Source organism: Eptatretus burgeri, chromosome 5 (genome assembly GCF_056783735.1).
Source record: "Eptatretus burgeri isolate ZD-2024b chromosome 5, Ebu_testis_v1, whole genome shotgun sequence".
Lineage (NCBI taxonomy): Eukaryota > Metazoa > Chordata > Myxini > Myxiniformes > Myxinidae > Eptatretus > Eptatretus burgeri.
This window is the reverse complement of record NC_140965.1, coordinates 121,793,548-121,811,587: the sequence shown is the minus strand read 5'-3', so window position 1 is coordinate 121,811,587 and position 18,040 is coordinate 121,793,548. Positions and strand designations below refer to the sequence as shown.

Genomic DNA, 18,040 nt, shown 5'->3' with positions numbered 1-18,040 from the left:
GCTTAAGCCATGTGGTCAGCATCCCTTCTCCCCCTCTCTCCCCCTCTTGGTACAGGCATTAGATGACATAACCTCACACAAATTGCAACAGAAACTCTTTCAACTGGATATTCTCATAAATATGTCCTGTATAACATATCAAAAGTCCTAATGAATCCAAGTGGTGGAAACTATTGAAAAGTACTGAAATCGGTGATGGTATTTTTCTCCATTGCCGCCCATGTTAAAATAATGGATTTTTGCACATCTGCTTGCCTGATGTCCACACAAAGGGGTCAGTATTATCCACAATCTACCAGAAGCTTTGTTTTACATGAGACATGATATTGGGTGCAGTACAGTGCATGTTCAAAAGGAAATTCACAACAAATTGAAGAGATTTGCATTGTAAAAACGGTCAAGTTGAAAGTTGTAAAATGTGCAATCAGTGAAATTAATGCGTGGTTATTTGGCACAGTTACTGTCCTTTAAAAATGAATACTCATGTTTTTTTTTTTTACATTATTGCAGTGCCATCACATCCTGAACAATGAGTGGCTCTTCAAGATGTGCCATTTGTAAGGATTTTGTAGAGGGGGGGGCGGACAGCCACCATCCACACTTACTGAAAAGGGGAGTGACGCCATCAACCGAGCAAGTAAATCCAGAAATGATGACATTCATACATCACCTGGGGAACTGGTTCATCAAGTCTGTCGCAAGAAATATACCAGCCAACAACAAATAGCGAAAGCACGAAAGGAAAAAGAACAAGAGCAAGTCGACAGGCATTTGCGACAACGCTCAGCTGATGAGGAGTCCCATGATGACAGAGACTGTCTGTTCTGTGGGAGGTCAGCGCATGTTGGGACCACGAGGAACAGTTCTGATTGGACTGTATTCCCAGTGAGGACAGTTGAGTTCAAGGATACGCTCTTATAATCTTGCAATGAAAGAGGAGATGCCTGGGCAGTCATAGTGAAAGCTCGTGTGTTGCATGTGCAAGACCTGCATGCTGCAGTTGCAGTGAATCACCAAGTGTGCAGCGTAAATATCCGTACCAAGAAGCAAATGCCAGCAGCTCATCAGACCAGCGAAACTGAGGTAAAGAAAACAAAACTGGGTCGGCCACAAGACGAAGAAAGATTTAATGCCTTTCTGGAAGTTGCGAACTTTCTCGAAGAAAATGACAATGAACAGATCACGATCAATGATCTTGTAAGCCGGATGGAAAACAATCTCAAAGGCTCAGAATGTCAAGCATATGGCAACACGCAAATTAAGTTCAAACTGAAGGAACAGTTTGGTGACAGAATCATCCACACCGAGATTAATGGGAAGCCAAATGTGGTTACCTTCAGAAGCACAGCCAAAGCGATCCTCCAGGACTTTTATGCTCACAGAAAAGTTGATCCTGAAACAGAGAAGAAGAGGATTATTGAAACTGCTGCCAAACTTATCAAAAATTACATCAAATCAGTGGAAACATACCATGATGTATATCCTGACTGAATCACCGAAGTCTGAAGAGGATGCCATCAACTTTCTTCCAGAAAGCCTCAGGGGTTCGACTGAAAGGGTTGCTTGGGGTAAAAAAATGCCGGCATGAAAACTGCCTCCATCTGACAAGCAATCATGCAGGCGACCCGACCAAGAGTTATTCTGGTGCCACTGCAGATTGGGCTCGGAGTCCAGGTCCACCACCACCTTGCATCACGCTTCCTGGTCGATACGCTTCACAAGCTTGGATTCTGCTGCTCCTACAAAGAGGTGCAAAGATTTGTTCGCAATGCTGTGGTGTCGCTTAGAACTGACATTCCTGGCTTCTTCGGTGAGTTCGTCCAGTATGCCGCTGACAATGTGGACCATAACATTCGCAACCTGGATGGCAACAACACCTTCCATGGTATGGGGATGATTGCTGCCGTTACACCAGCTACTAAGACCATCAATCCCATCCTCAGAGCAAAGGTCACCCCTGATGTATCCATGGTGGGAAGAGTTCCAATTCTGTTCCACAGGTAAGTAGGTAGTGGAACAGACACAGTGTCATACCAGAAGCTTGTCACTATGGAGGCACAAGACCCAACGGCAGACCTGGATCTTATATGGAAGACAGCCATCATTTTTGCCTCACCAAGGCCAGCATGGTCTGGGATGATGCAGTTTGACAGCATGGCAATCTTCCAGGGAAATCATCCTTCGTCTTACTTCCAATGATCGACATGGATCCGAGTGACACCACATGCATCTTCTCAACACTGGAGTTTGTAAGTGAGCATGCCTGCTGCCACAATGCCACACCAATCATTGCCTTTGATCAACCACTATGGTGGAAGGCCCTCTTGATCACCGATGCTGAACCGATGCTGATCACCGATGCTCAAGTCGCTTCCGAAAGGAAGCGACTTGAGCAACATAATCCTGAGACTTGGAGGCTTCCACACCGAGATGAATTTCCTGGGGTCCATCGGGCATTTCATGGCTGGATCTGGGTTACAAGGAGTTCTGGAGCTCGTCTCTGCAGACAACACCATGGTGCACATGATGACAGGGAAGGCAATTGCATGGGCTGTGCGTGCACACCTCCTTGTCGATGGTGTCCTCAATGCCATGATTGTGTCTGACGCACTTAATGTGGCTCTCCCTCAACAGTCTGGTGAGCCAGAAGATGCAGATTCACAGGAGATCACTGATGCACAGATGTCATCAGATGAAGATACTCCAGCTAGAGATGGGATGGGAAACCCTGATCTGGATGAAGTTGCTGTCCTCTGTGAACATTTGATGGAGAGATCAGTACCTGCAGAGGAAGCTCGTCATGCTGATGTGGTGCTCAGAATAAAGAAACTGCTAAGAAACAAAACCGAATCGCTAAAATCCTCTAGTGCGACTGCTGTCCTCTGGTTGCAGTTCATGGATATGGTAGACATACTTCGAAAGTTTCTGAGAGCAGAACGTACCGGAAACTGGGCACTGCACCTTGAGGCAATATCAGAAATGCTTCCTTTTATGGCAGCATCTGGGCACAATCTCTACACGAAATCGGCTCGGATCTACGTGCAGCGGATGTGCAAGCTCCAGGAGGAACATGAAGATGCCTACCACAGATTTGAAGAGGGATTCCATGTGGTCAGAAGAAGTGATCGCCTATGGGCTGGCCTGTCCGTAGATCTCATCATTGAACAAATGCTAATGAGAAGCATGAAGACCAGTGGTGGCCTCACAAAAGGGCAAGGGATGACAGAACAGCAGTGTGTAACATGGCTCCTCGCCATGACAGCTTGCGCTGAAGTCAACAATGCCATGCAAGAGCTAACAGGAGTCAATTACAACACTGGTGAGCAAAACAAGGACATGACAGATGCAAGGCAAGCACGTGACCTGAAGGACACACGCAGTTCTGAACTATCTCCATGAAAGAAACCCCTTCTTCCCTGATCCAAGCTTGCGCAGTGTCTCGACTGGGGTCCATGCACACACTACTGTGAATGTTGGCAAGGCAAAGATCATTGGGAACACCATCTTGGCCAGCATGGATGGACACACCACTGCTGAGTACACATTCATGAAAAGGGATCAGGCAATACAGCTGATATAGCACAACAGTAAACAATCCTAGCAATTCCTACGTATTGTCGATTGTAGAGTAGCTATAGATGTCATCCACCAGCACCGTTTGACACCGCCCTAATGCTTCGACAGCCACAGAAGCCAGTGCTTGCAGATGCCATTTGGGCCCTCCTCACACCTGACCTTCCAGGGATCACAGGCCAGGTTCAGTGCGTGCTGGATGGTGGAGCACTTGTTCAGCACATCCCATGGACGGGCCATTTTCAGAATAAGGGCTAAGTCACAGTTAAGACAAATCTAAAAATCTCATACTCTCGTTCCAATGATTAAATGTCACTGAAATACATAATTATATCCCAACAACAGATCCTGAAATCAACAACGCGAGATCTTCATTAATTAAGAAAATTAATGAATTTTGGTTTTTACCCATATGTCTTTACCGTTACCGCCATCACGGTAAAGACACATTCGGGTTCCTGGTGTCGGACCGGACATTCACCTGCACACAAAATATACTTATTTTACTCAATACAGCTGATATAGCACAAGAGTAAACAATACTAGCGATTCCTACGTATTGTAGAGTAGCTATAGATGAACACGGTAAAGACAAGTAATTTGTGAGACATTCTTGGCTGCTGAACTTACCGAAGATATTTCAGGAACGACAGACGTTGAGTGGTCGTTCTTTGCAATATGGCTGCCGCGAGTAAAAGCACGTGTTATGACACACGAACGACATCTATAAACAATTCTGGGAACTGCCTGCAGCATGTTCAAAGACAGTGGTAAAGGTAAAGACAGTATAGCTTACCCGGTGGACATGCGTAAATTTAGATGTTACACCGAAACCATTGCACCAGCAACTACGAGTCACCATAATGTTTGAAGTACACGCATTACTGGTCATAGTAAACACCAGCTACCAGATCGTTATGCCTGAATGCCTTACATAGGTGATTTACAAAAACGCGTATTTTACTTTGACAGGGTAACGGTACGGACATTTGGGACAAAAATCTCTCTCAAAGAAATATTTTTAGTTTTTCCAGCAAAAATATACTTGCCATGATGAATGGAAATGTTGTTTTACGTATTGTCACAACTTTTAACAACCTTGCAGAACCTGTTACCATAGAAACCGATTGGTCTTTACTGTGACTTGGCCCTTATTCTGAAAATGGCCCGGACACGTGGATCCACATACAATAACATCTGCAGGTTGTACACCGAGTACGTCACAAGAAAGTATGGGGAGGCAATTGTCGTTTTTGATGGTTATGAGGGTACATCCACCAAGGACATGACACACCAGAGACGAGCAGGTAGGAGGACTGGAGCAACAGTGACTTTTGATGAGGGCATGCCTATTACAATGAAGAAAGACGAGTTCCTCACAAACAAGCAACAGTTCATCAACATGCTCAGTGGCCAACTGCAGAAGAACTGTCAGCCGTATAATGCTTCAGGTAATGCTCATCTCATCGTGCAGAAAGCAGTGGAGTCTTCAACCACAACAAGCACTGTGCTCATCGGTGATGATACAGATCTGCTCATGCTCCTTATCTACCACACCAAGCTCGAGTCACATGACCTCTTCTTCCAACCTGAGCCAAAGAAGAGCACAAAGAACCCATGTGTCTGGAACATCAAGGCTCTCAAGCAGCAACTGGGTCCCAGTGTGTGCACTCACATTCTCTTCATCCATGCGATCCTTGGGAGTGATACTACACATCCTGCCTGTATGGCATTGGTAAAGGAGCCGTCATCAAGAAATTCATAACCAGTGATGACTTCCGTGAGCAAGCTACAGTGTTTGACACACCGTCAGCTTCCACAGCAGATGTGGCAGCAGGAGAGAATTCTATGGTCTGCCTGTACAATGGTAAGCCTAGGGAGGAACTCAACTCACTACGACACAAGCACTTTTGTGAGAAGGTGGCTACTGGAACTTCTTATGTACAGCCACAGAGCCTACCACCTACCTCTGCAGTCAGCAAAGTACTACAGTCTCCGCATGTACTACCAGGTGCAGCAGTGGAAGGGAACTGTGGATGAACTCCTGCCACCAGACTGGGGATGGAAAGAAAGTGATGGGGGGCTCATCCCTGTCCAAACTGACTTACCACCAGTCCCCCAGGAACTCCTGCAGGTCATCAGATGCAGCTGCAAGACCGATTGCAGCAGCCTAGGTGCACATGTAAGAAGCACGACATTGAGTGCTCTGTTGCATGCAGCAACTGCAAAGGATCAGGGTGTGTAAATTCATTTCAGACTGAATGTGATGACGATGACGATGATGAAACCAGTGGTTGATAACCAGACAACCTAAAATATTATATTGCCTTATATAGTATAACTAGGTGAATGCACCCAGCGCTGCCCGGGTTATTTTTGAATGAATTTAATAGTCTATACATCTGTCTGACGCAAGCACAGTATCAGTTCCCTATTGGGCCATGGCAGTCATAGGCTAAGGGGGTTGGTGAGGGGGAAACACACCCCCCCCCCCAGCCGAGGGGCCTTGCCACATAGCCTATAACCTTCCCGGGGCCCATCCCGACATTTTTTTTTCAGTGGTTAACTCCAATCTTTCACCTTTCAGGAGAATAGCGTGTGCAGACAAAAACAAACAAACAAAAACTTTAAATCATATGTTCAATATATTATATATGGCGTTGGCCCCATGTCAATCGGCTGAACTTGAAACATTAACGTTACAAAATCAGGTGATGACGTCATAATTCAGAAACCGGAAGTTGGAAGTACAATTCTTTTACATCGGGACACTCCCGGGTACATGTTCTGTCAGCATGTGAAGTTTGGTGAGGATCAGTCCAGTACTTTTCACGTGCATAGGTCACAGAGAAACACACAGACACACTTTCAACTTTACACTGTACGAGCAGGGATACCGTGCTCCGCACAGGAATCCCGTGGATGACGGCGGGTCTGAAGGAGTATGTGGCACAGTTATTTGTAAAATTGTAGAGGCTGCCACACATACACTCTCACACACACACACACACACACACACACACACACACACACACACACACACACTTTTAATAGTGTGGATACAATATTCACAACAAAGAAATCAAACCCGATCGTGTTTATACACTGCACAGCGTTTAATATTCGCAACATAGAAATCAAACCCGATCGTGTTTATACACCGCACAGCATTTAATAGCGAACGTAATGAGCTTCATACTCAACGCGTGCACATGAGAGAATAGTAAACAACAACAACAACAACAACAACAACAACAACAACACAATACCCTGACAATTTGAAATCCGTGTCGTCGGCTATGACCCTTTTGCTTCCAGTTTTTGTCATGGGGAATGATGCGTCCCTGGAGATAAAGGCATCGTCGGAGACATGAAAGACCCAAATATCAGACATGGTGTATATTTCCTCCACTGATTTTAATAAAGATAACTCCCGCATCATCAAAAAATAATTTTTAATCGTGATTTTCATTATTTGATCGCTGATCCAGAATCCAGGCCGAAGTGACGTAAAAACATTATACAGTAATAATAAAAATGGTTTTTATAACCATGGTTATAACAATAATGAACAAAGAAAATGTTAATAAAATATGACTTACAGATGATTATTATATCATTATACGGTATAATATACATACGGTCATTTTTGCAAGTGTGTCGAATGCATAAGTCATAATTTGGAAACCGGGAAGTCAGAAGCCATCGTCTTCATATCAATTGACTGTTGCATTATTTTTTCATTCCATTGCAAATGGCGTTGGCCCCATGTCAATCGGCTGAACTTGAAAAATTAACGTAACGAAATCAGGTGATGACGTCATAATTCGGAAACCGGAAGTCGGAAGTACAATTCTTTTACATCAGGACACTCCCGGGTCGATGTTCTGTCAGCATGTGAAGTTTGGTGAGGATCAGTCCAGTACTTTTCGCGTGCATAGGTCACAGAGAAACACACACACAGACACACTTTCAAAAAAAAAAATATATATATATATATATATATATATATATTGCTGTTACTTTAAAAAATGTCTTCAGAAGCACATGACTTTTTATCGTTACACATTATTAGTTGTGTTGAACATCAGCACTATTAAAGTATATATGCCAGGCCATAAAAAATGGATTTAAATCATTTAGAGGTCTTATCTGAAGGCACGGGTCATCTCAATAATAAAACCAGACCATCTTCCTATGGAAATATGTTTAGTATTACATACATGAGTTAGAGCGTTGCTAAATATCCCGTTATAAAGTAGCAAAAAGTGGTACCAGAGTACAGTGAAGAAACATTTTGGAAAAAAAAAATATATATATATATATATATATTAAAAAAAAAATAAAAAATTAAAAAAAAAATCCACCACTTGGATTAATGACTTTTTATATGTTATAGAGGACACATTTATGAGTAATGAACAGTTAGCAGATTTTCTGTTGCGATTTGTGAGGTTCAGTCATATATGAGTCTCCCTCCGTGTCTCCCTCCGTGTCTCCCTCCTTGTCCCACGCACACTGAAGAGTTTTAGAATAACGCCAAGACGTCCATTATTTATGTTGCCGGTGGATGTCTTGGAACCCTGCATCAGGCAAAGAATAATTTGGTCTCCCAAGGGACACTGGAAACAATTGGCCAATCACAGGGCCAGGCTTAATAGCTGAGCTGTTCAGGGAGTTGAGGTGAAAATCAGTACGTGCGCTGAGGGCGGACAAGGAGTCCGCTGTGTGAGAAATCTGTGCATGCGTGTCCGGAGACGAACGGAGAAAGAGAGAGAAAGAGAGAGAAAGAGAGAGAAAGAGAGAGAAAGAGAGAGAAAGAGAGAGAAAGAGAGAGAAAGAGAGAGAAAGAGAGAGAAAGAGAGAGAAAGAGAGAGAAAGAGAGAGAAAGAGAGAGAAATGGAAGGCATGTACTGGACTGTATTGGGAGGGATAGGGCAAGGATGGGATTGAGAGAGGTGGGGGTAGGGGAGATAACAGAAAGAATTTGTCCTGCTTAATGAACATACGCACACACGCACAGCCGATATCGGCAACATTTCGGGAATCAGAAGGTTGGAGCCAGTGCGATTATTCACTACAATACTGCCTGTGGACAACCCAGAAACCTTGAGTGGCTGTTCCTTATATGTTCCAAACAGTATTCTTTAATAGTGCATGCCCGTACGTGCATGGCCGTACGTGCAAACAAAACAAAACAAAAAAAAAAAACTTCCAAACCACGTGCCAGAAACAACAACCACACAAGCTGTTCCTTCACTCTCGTAAACGACACACACACACAGCTGGAATTATAGACGACACACACACACAGCTGGAATTATAGACAAGATACACACACTGCTGGAATTATAGATAGATGAAATGAGGTCAATGATATGACAAATGAAGGGGTTGAATGCAGACTGCAGAGCAATGAGTTTGGAAACCCGTCGCTGTGAATCGTTTTTACCACCAAATTGAGATTTATTTTGTTGGCAAGCATGTTGAGTTGAGCTGAATTCCTTAACACTTCCAAAGGCCACACCGTTTTGACAATTGGAAACAAAAAAAGGTTGTGCACTTTTTTTGATAAATTATTTTCAGAACAATTTTTCTTCAATAAATAAATAATAATAAAAATTGACTCCATGAACACACCTATATCTCGTTAGCACCTCTTCATAAACAACATTGCTGAGGAAATGGCGCTTCTTCTTCGTTTCCTGGTCCAGGGCAAGAATACGGAGGCTGATGGAACTGCCAAAGTTTTGATAAATTATTAGTTTTAATGGCCAATTATTCAATTAGCGCCAACATATTTTATCTTTTTGCAATGTTGTCGCAAGGAAAAACACAAAGAGAAGAGAAGAGAGAAAAAAAAAAACGTTCGTGCAAAAAAAACAAAAAACATTTACTTCCTGGTTCAGAGCATACCAGCTCACTCTGATGTTACCAAAATTTATGCACCGTCTAATATGAAAACTATCATAACTTGGGGCATTGTGTTCATCTATAAATGCGTCTAAGAAATCGAGAAATTATTAGAATACACGAAGTCATCACTCTCCGGAAGTCTGTATGTTGTAACCCGTAATGGGGAATGCGACTGAGGTTCCCTTCCCCCATCGGCCACGCCCACGCAGCAACGTGTCTTGTCATTGGTTGGTAAATAAATGGCCATAACTTGGGAAGCACTTGTCTGATTAATATCAAACCTTGAAAAGGCACATCCTCAGGTCCCCAGCAATATATCTGTCAAGTCTCAATTATATCGGACTCGGGGTTGTCGAGAAACAGCGGACGGACGCACGCACGCACGCACGCACGCACGCACGCAGTGTGCCCAGTGGCCGCCCAAAAATGTGGGATTTCAAAATTTGAATGCAGTTTCAGCTATCAAACCAATTAGGGTGTTCAGATTGTATGGTATCAACATTATAAGCAGTAAACATCCTATATCCACCTATTTCAATTAAAAAATATACATAATAACTACTACATGAAGCAATATAGTGTCTGTATGGTTGCATCATCTTACTTAGTACATGTATAGCCTCCAGTTGCATAAATATCATTTATACCTCATGATTAGGTTAGCATTGATGAAAGCCTATATACTATTGTACATGTTTCAGTGTATAACAGTATATGTAATCTTAATTAAAATGCACAAATTCAGGAGTGTACACTATGCAAATATAACACATTAATATTGGACTTTTAAAACACTTCAGTTTTTTTATTGAAGATGTTATAACTCAAACTGGTTACATTCTAGAGTACAACTATCAGTGCAAAGTGGGCTTTCGAACATAAAATATAAACAGTATTACTATTATGGAGAAAAAAAATCATAAAATCATTTCCCGAGCATTGAATTATAAATAACATGTGAAAATAAATCTGTCTTACTTCGGTGAGGGCTTTAATGCTACAAAGTGAAAATAGCCCTATTCATATGCAAAAGAACATAATATATAAATGTGATACCATACATGATGCCAGGTTCAATGGCTGAACAAAGCAAAGTCATCATAGCACCCATGAAGAAAACTTTATTACAATGAAACTTATTTACATGGTTTATGATTTCATAGATTAACTCCTTCAAACATATAATACATTAGGACTGTTTCCATTTATTTCCCATCACCACAAACACCATCACCCTGACCTGAGAGACAGATCACACTGATCACCCACATTACAATTTTCTTTTTCTGCACTGAGTTTTTTTTTCAAATTTTTCCAAGCTGGAATTGGTTTGCGACAGCTTATTATGTCCTGATTCAAGGAGGGCCTGAGCTGCACAAATTTCTACCATTCTTTGACATTTTGATGCCAGAGCTTGCTTCAGATGTTCATTCGCTACAGCCACAAGTTTATCAGCTGTTTTCAGGTCCAGTTGAAGTCTGTCCTTCTGTTCCCTGTTTTTTTTTTTTCTCCTCTTTCTTCAGCTTCTTTTTTTAGCTTCTGTTTCTCCATCTCCTGTTTTGCATTTCCTATGTGCTTGGCACACTCTCCAGCATCGATTTGGTAACTGGAACTTGGCATGGTTCACCCTTTCCATTATGGGTCACTGCATCTTTTTTGGTTCTCAAACCATTCACAGCATTTTCACTCAGATGGGTTCTCTGTGAAGTGACTGTATATTTTTTCAGTGAAAAACCCCTTTCAACATCAGCCTGTCCATGTGATATGGCCAAAACAACTTTCACAAACTGTCCAAGAATGGGGTACTTCTCTTTGCCAGTAGAGGTCTTCACATCCAACACTCTGGCCCAATATCTATCAACACTCTGATATGAGCCTCCTTCCTCCATGAACCAGGATTCATTGATTTCATTCTCAGCCTGGTAAAGCATCCATTCATCACCAATTTTATGCATGTCTTTATCAGAAAAGATATGAGGAAATTTCCGGGCAGCTGCTTTGATAGAATCCATTGATTTCTCCTGCTGTCTCATCAGTGGATGTAAGAAACGTAATCGCCTCAGCTAAGAATTGTCCAGTGGAAGGCGATTAATCAAATGCTTTGCTACAGCAGCATATGCATCCTTGACATCTGAGAAGAAACCAACTTTATCCAATGGAGTGATGTTCTTCTTTGGCAGAAGCTGTCTTGATGATTCACCAATGGCAATGCGGTCATTGGATAACATCAGGTCCTTCTTCATAATGTCAGTATCAAGCAAATCTTGGCCTTCTTTGTCTTTTATGACTTCACATTTCAGAAATTTCTTAAGTATGTTCTTCAAGAGATCTGAGAGCTCTGAATAAAGGACATGTATGAGTGGCTCTTGAGACTGGAAAAGAGTGAGGAACCCATTAAATGCACTGGTAAGGTACTGCAAGAAGTGCAATCTGAGCACGGTCAGGTCACACAGCTGTTTTCTAACGTCTTTGTATCTCTGACTAGAGATAAGCAGCTTCACATTTTCTTTTGGGAGGAAGACACTGGAGTACTCAACCAAACTTTTCCATTGTTCTATCACTCTTTCCAATACAGGGCCAATGCTCAACCATCGATTGCTAACATAGCGTAGAAGAACATGGTTCTCCACCTCCATCAAAGCTTGAATTTGGGAGTCGTCCTCTTTACGTGATGCCATTTGATGGAAGAACTTGAATTGCTGATCAAGAAAACTGTCTATGCCCCACAATTCAAGAACACCCATTGCTTTTCCAAATGCATTGTGTGCTGTGTGTATGTTGCATGATCCTACATCAACAAGCCCATGTGAACCTGCAGCCTTGCAGTCTGCATCCATTTTTTGCCATAATGCTATGTTTACATTCGGTCCATCCATTCCCAGCATAATCATGTTTTTTAAACCAAGACCATCTTCTTCCAATGCGTCTGAAAGGGTGTCCCTCAGAATTTGAGCTGTTGCATGACCCAACATCTTTGACTTCAGGAAGCATATGTCAATCAATCCATCATTCCAAAAACAAATATGGATATCTAGTTGCTTTTTCATCTGGTCATTAGTAGTTTCATCTAACAAGATGGCATAAAATGTAGAAGTGTTCCTAATCTTTGTAACAAGATCTTCATGAAAGAAAGAACCAAGTCCATGAGAGACGACATATGAGACTTTACTACAGTTAAGTCACATCCCTTGCAACATCACTGTCGGCGAACATTTCTTGAAATGTTTCAGCTATCTTATCACATGATCTGAAAGATAAATTGTCTTGTGCAACTTTCATGACCCATATAGCTTCTGCTTTTGTAACTTTGTCCTGGTGTGAAAGAGTCCATTTTTGGGATGCTCCAGAGGTTGATGCTTGTGACAAATATACCCCACCTGACCCAATTTTCAGCTTTGACTGTCCAGATGCAATTGCAGTTTTAGCCACTCTAATATGCTTTGTTCCTTCAGCATGTCTTTGCAGTTGATAAACACCACCATTGCCAATATCAATGTCTTTCTTGCATAACGCACAATGAGCTTCCTGGTCCGATTTCTTTTGTACCCACTGGCAAAGCGCATGCCCATTCTTGTCCACACTATTCATCCAATTTTCATTAAATTTTGTTATGTCGTGGCATTTTGATGAATTAATAATATGTTCGCTTGCTTGTAAAACAGATTCTACAGCTACACCTGTAAGCAGGAAAGCAAATAGGTTAAGGAATTGTATATACATGTATCATGAAAGGGAAAAAAAAAACACCTTATATGCAAGTTAAATTGTTGTGAATGTTAAAATTACATGTACCAGCATTACCAATATTCCAAATAAGTACCTCAAATGGTACAGCTTTTAATAGCCATTTATAAATACGCAATCATAATAGGTGTTGTCTTACACTTTCAGCATTAAAAAAAAACCATCACAGACACAGTGAACATGATGATGAAGAGAAATGTGTTATTTTATAATAACCATGATATCCATCAATTATTTATATTTATAACCACAGCAGAAACATTGAAAGTGCATTAAATGACACCGAAAAAAATGCTCCAGAGGCCAGGGGTGCAAAACCCTATCAGATTTTTGGGCTTAACAATGCTAAAAAAAATCTGCTGTAGCTGTTACAATTTTTAAAGGTCTGACAAAAATGTGGGAAATGTGGGATTTTTTTCAAAAATGTGGGACACATTTTGCAAAATGTGGGACCACTGGGCACCCTGCACACGGAATTCTAGATAGATAAACAGCTGCGTGTTGACGGGTGGAAAAAAAAAATTTGGCTCGGAAAACCGGTATTATTTCAGAGAACCACCCGCTTCGGGTCACGGAGCACGAACCACCCGCTTCGGGTCACGGAGCACGAACCACCCGCTTCGGGTCACGGAGCACGAACCACCCGCTCCGGGTCACGGAGCACGAACCACCCGCTCAGGGTCACGGAGCACGAACCACCCGCTCAGGGTCACGGAGCACGAACCCACCCGCTCAGGGTCACGGAGCACGAACCCACCCGCTCAGGGTCACGGAGCACGAACCCACCCGCTCAGGGTCACGGAGCACGAACCACCCGCTCAGGGTCACGGAGCACGAACCCACCCGCTCAGGGTCACGGAGCACGAACCCACCCGCTCAGGGTCACGGAGCACGAACCCACCCGCTCAGGGTCACGGAGCACGAACCCACCCGCTCAGGGTCACGGAGCACGAACCCACCCGCTCAGGGTGACGGAGCACGAACCCACCCGCTCAGGGTGACGGAGCACGAACCCACCCGCTCAGGGTGACGGAGCACGAACCCACCCGCTCAGGGTGACGGAGCACGAACCCACCCGCTCAGGGTGACGGAGCACGAACCCACCCGCTCAGGGTGACGGAGCACGAACCCACCCGCTCAGGGTGACGGAGCACGAACCCACCCGCTCAGGGTGACGGAGCACGAACCCACCCGCTCCAGGGTGACGGAGCACGAACCCACCCGCTCAGGGTGACGGAGCACGAACCCACCCGCTCAGGGTGACGGAGCACGAACCCACCCGCTCCAGGGTGACGGAGCACGAACCCACCCGCTCAGGGTGACGGAGCACGAACCCACCCGCTCAGGGTGACGGAGCACGAACCCACCCGCTCAGGGTGACGGAGCACGAACCCACCCGCTCAGGGTGACGGAGCACGAACCCACCCGCTCAGGGTGACGGAGCACGAACCCACCCGCTCAGGGTGACGGAGCACGAACCCACCCGCTCAGGGTGACGGAGCACGAACCCACCCGCTCCAGGGTGACGGAGCACGAACCCACCCGCTCCAGGGTGACGGAGCACGAACCCACCCGCTCAGGGTGACGGAGCACGAACCCACCCGCTCAGGGTGACGGAGAACGAACCCACCCGCTCAGGGTGACGGAGCACGAACCCACCCGCTCAGGGTGACGGAGCACGAACCCACCCGCTCAGGGTGACGGAGCACGAACCCACCCGCTCAGGGTGACGGAGCACGAACCCACCCGCTCAGGGTGACGGAGCACGAACCCACCCGCTCAGGGTGACGGAGCACGAACCCACCCGCTCAGGGTGACGGAGCACGAACCCACCCGCTCAGGGTGACGGAGCACGAACCCACCCGCTCCAGGGTGACGGAGCACGAACCCACCCGCTCCAGGGTGACGGAGCACGAACCCACTCGCTCAGGGTGACGGAGCACGAACCCACTCGCCCAGGGTGACGGAGCACGAACCCACTCGCTCAGGGTGACGGAGCACGAACCCACTCGCTCAGGGTGACGGAGCACGAACCCACTCGCTCAGGGTGACGGAGCACGAACCCACTCGCTCAGGGTGACGGAGCACGAACCCACTCGCTCAGGGTGACGGAGCACGAACCCACTCGCTCAGGGTGACGGAGCACGAACCCACTCGCTCAGGGTGACGGAGCACGAACCCACTCGCTCAGGGTGACGGAGCACGAACCCACTCGCTCAGGGTGACGGAGCACGAACCCACTCGCTCAGGGTGACGGAGCACGAACCCACTCGCTCAGGGTGACGGAGCACGAACCCACTCGCTCAGGGTGACGGAGCACGAACCCACTCGCTCAGGGTGACGGAGCACGAACCCACTCGCTCAGGGTGACGGAGCACGAACCCACTCGCTCAGGGTGACGGAGCACGAACCCACTCGCTCAGGGTGACGGAGCACGAACCCACTCGCTCAGGGTGACGGAGCACGAACCCACTCGCTCAGGGTGACGGAGCACGAACCCACTCGCTCAGGGTGACGGAGCACGAACCCACTCGCTCAGGGTGACGGAGCACGAACCCACTCGCTCAGGGTGACGGAGCACGAACCCACTCGCTCAGGGTGACGGAGCACGAACCCACTCGCTCAGGGTGACGGAGCACGAACCCACTCGCTCAGGGTGACGGAGCACGAACCCACTCGCTCAGGGTGACGGAGCACGAACCCACTCGCTCAGGGTGACGGAGCACGAACCCACTCGCTCAGGGTGACGTGGCACGGCAAAAGCATCGGCAGAGAGTGAACAGTTCGCTCAGAATGACGGAGCGTGGCTCCACGATCGACAACGTGCACTCAGCAAGCACTCCAATTAAATGGTTGATTGGGAACAGTTGGAAGGCCGTCATTGCATGCCATCAATGATACATTTAACTTTAAAACCTGTCTTCACCACGCACGCAGCAGTTAATGAAATAAAATGACTTTATCCAAAAAAGAGTTACAGCTTCATGCAGAAAAACCCTGGAGACATCGCAAAGTTCAATCTCCCGTTAAATAAACATTGCAGAAAATCCGCCATTTTGCCTGCTCGTCTGTGCACGTCACGTGTCACGTGGTACATCCGTTCGAGGTCCGCTCAAATGTCGCTTTTTTTTCTTCTTTTTTTTTAAACGTCTGTTTTTGACGAGATTTGCTCTGATTCCTTGAAGAGCACCTCGCTGAACACACAGACACTGATCTGACAGATGCTATGGATCGGCAGTCCCTCTGGGGAACAGGGCGTGAGGTCTTACAGGGAATATACATTAAATCATATATCTCAATAAAAGTTCTTTAATTTTGTTACGTTCCTAAAAAAAAAAAAAAAAATGTTGTTCACTCAATACAAGTCTTCAAACAGGAGAAAAAGATAAGTTTAATGCTTTGGAAATTACACATTTTCTTATGTATATATGGAGAAGGAAGGAGCACAGCCTTGCTTGCTTGAAGTAAATAGGTATATCAGCTCAGCTATAAGACTTATTATTTATTTAAATTATCAAGTTCACTCCAGATTTCGATACTTATTTAGTCCGGACAATATCCGATCCTCAAAACCGAAAGAATATTTCGATGAAAATTTTCCATTAGTCCGTGAGAGTAGATCGAGGAATATTGCATCACAATGCATGAAATCGCTCCAAGCTCCGAATTTGAAAGCTATAGAACCTACAAAAGCGATGTATACAGCGATTAATAGCAACGATGAAAAGGCATTCAATAATATGAGTGACGAAAGTGAAATAAAACAAACTTTATCATGAAGAAATCATTGCGGCCTATTCCCAGTCGAGGCATTGTTGAGCAGGCCCAAAAAAACATGGCGGCTTCAACCTCAGCGATGTAACCGAGGCTACGCCTGAAGACCCCATCGAGAGCGGTGTTCGAGGATGTGCCTGATAAAGGACATAATTATATAAGGCCGTCGTTCGCCATTACCCTCTTTCGCCATTACCTTCACGATTTATTCCGATCTACAACCTTCCATTCCCGAATCGTACCTGTTCTTCCAAAATACATCAAAAAATAATAATCTTCCTTGTATCCTTTCGATCTATACACCTCCTGAAACCACGTGTCTCTCTCTCGACTCTTCCTGGTACTTTTCATCGACCCAGCAGCTTCACACTGCATTTACCGTCCAAATTCACCACACACTGCCACGATTTTACTTCAACCTTCCTTTTTCAAAATGTTACGCAATCTGAAATGAAAGCGAGAGAAGAACCTTCAGAGTTTAGGCTTTATTCCATTTGATTGGAGCCGCTTCTACGGGCACACCAGGAAATACAAGCGCAGCATGGAGTACAAGCAGTAAGGTATACACGCGCAACTAATCACCGCAAAATAAATCAGTATTATATATCAATCAGTGTTCTCACCATTCAATGAGCACCAAGTGAGCCGCCGACATAAAACGACAATGCCCCTGGGACAAAACCCCCCGACCGAGCCGAACCTCAGCTTTATCTCTTCCGTGCTCGAGCCGGGCATCATGTATTCACACGTCACGACCTTCCATTCACCACATTCTCCCCGTCTTTAAAATGTAACTAGAGGCCCAGCGAACGCACCATGATTACTTCAGCGCTACAGGAGTATACATTGCAAGCAACGCGAACTATCTAATCTACAGAAGCATACATGCCAAGCAGTGAGGATTATTTTGAGTTGTAGGAGCATGGTAATGAGCATCGATATATTATGTAACGAGCATATAGGAGCATGAGCATCGAGGATGCCGATAATCCCCTTTACAGATTGAGTCGGCGAGGGGGTATTATTCGCCGGC

The 18,040-nt window shown here is 45.1% G+C and overlaps 1 protein-coding gene across 1 annotated transcript in view; it reads right to left on the bottom strand.

Moving 5' to 3' along the window:
* LOC147027257 (A disintegrin and metalloproteinase with thrombospondin motifs 3-like) overlaps positions 1-17,101 on the bottom strand; it is a 399,233-nt gene extending 382,132 nt beyond the window's left edge. Inside the window, exon 1 of the mRNA XM_085883516.1 lies at positions 17,003-17,101. The gene's annotated coding sequence lies outside the window, so the exon portion shown is untranslated. The remainder of the gene's footprint in view (positions 1-17,002) is intronic.
* Positions 17,102-18,040: the final 939 nt, after the last annotated feature.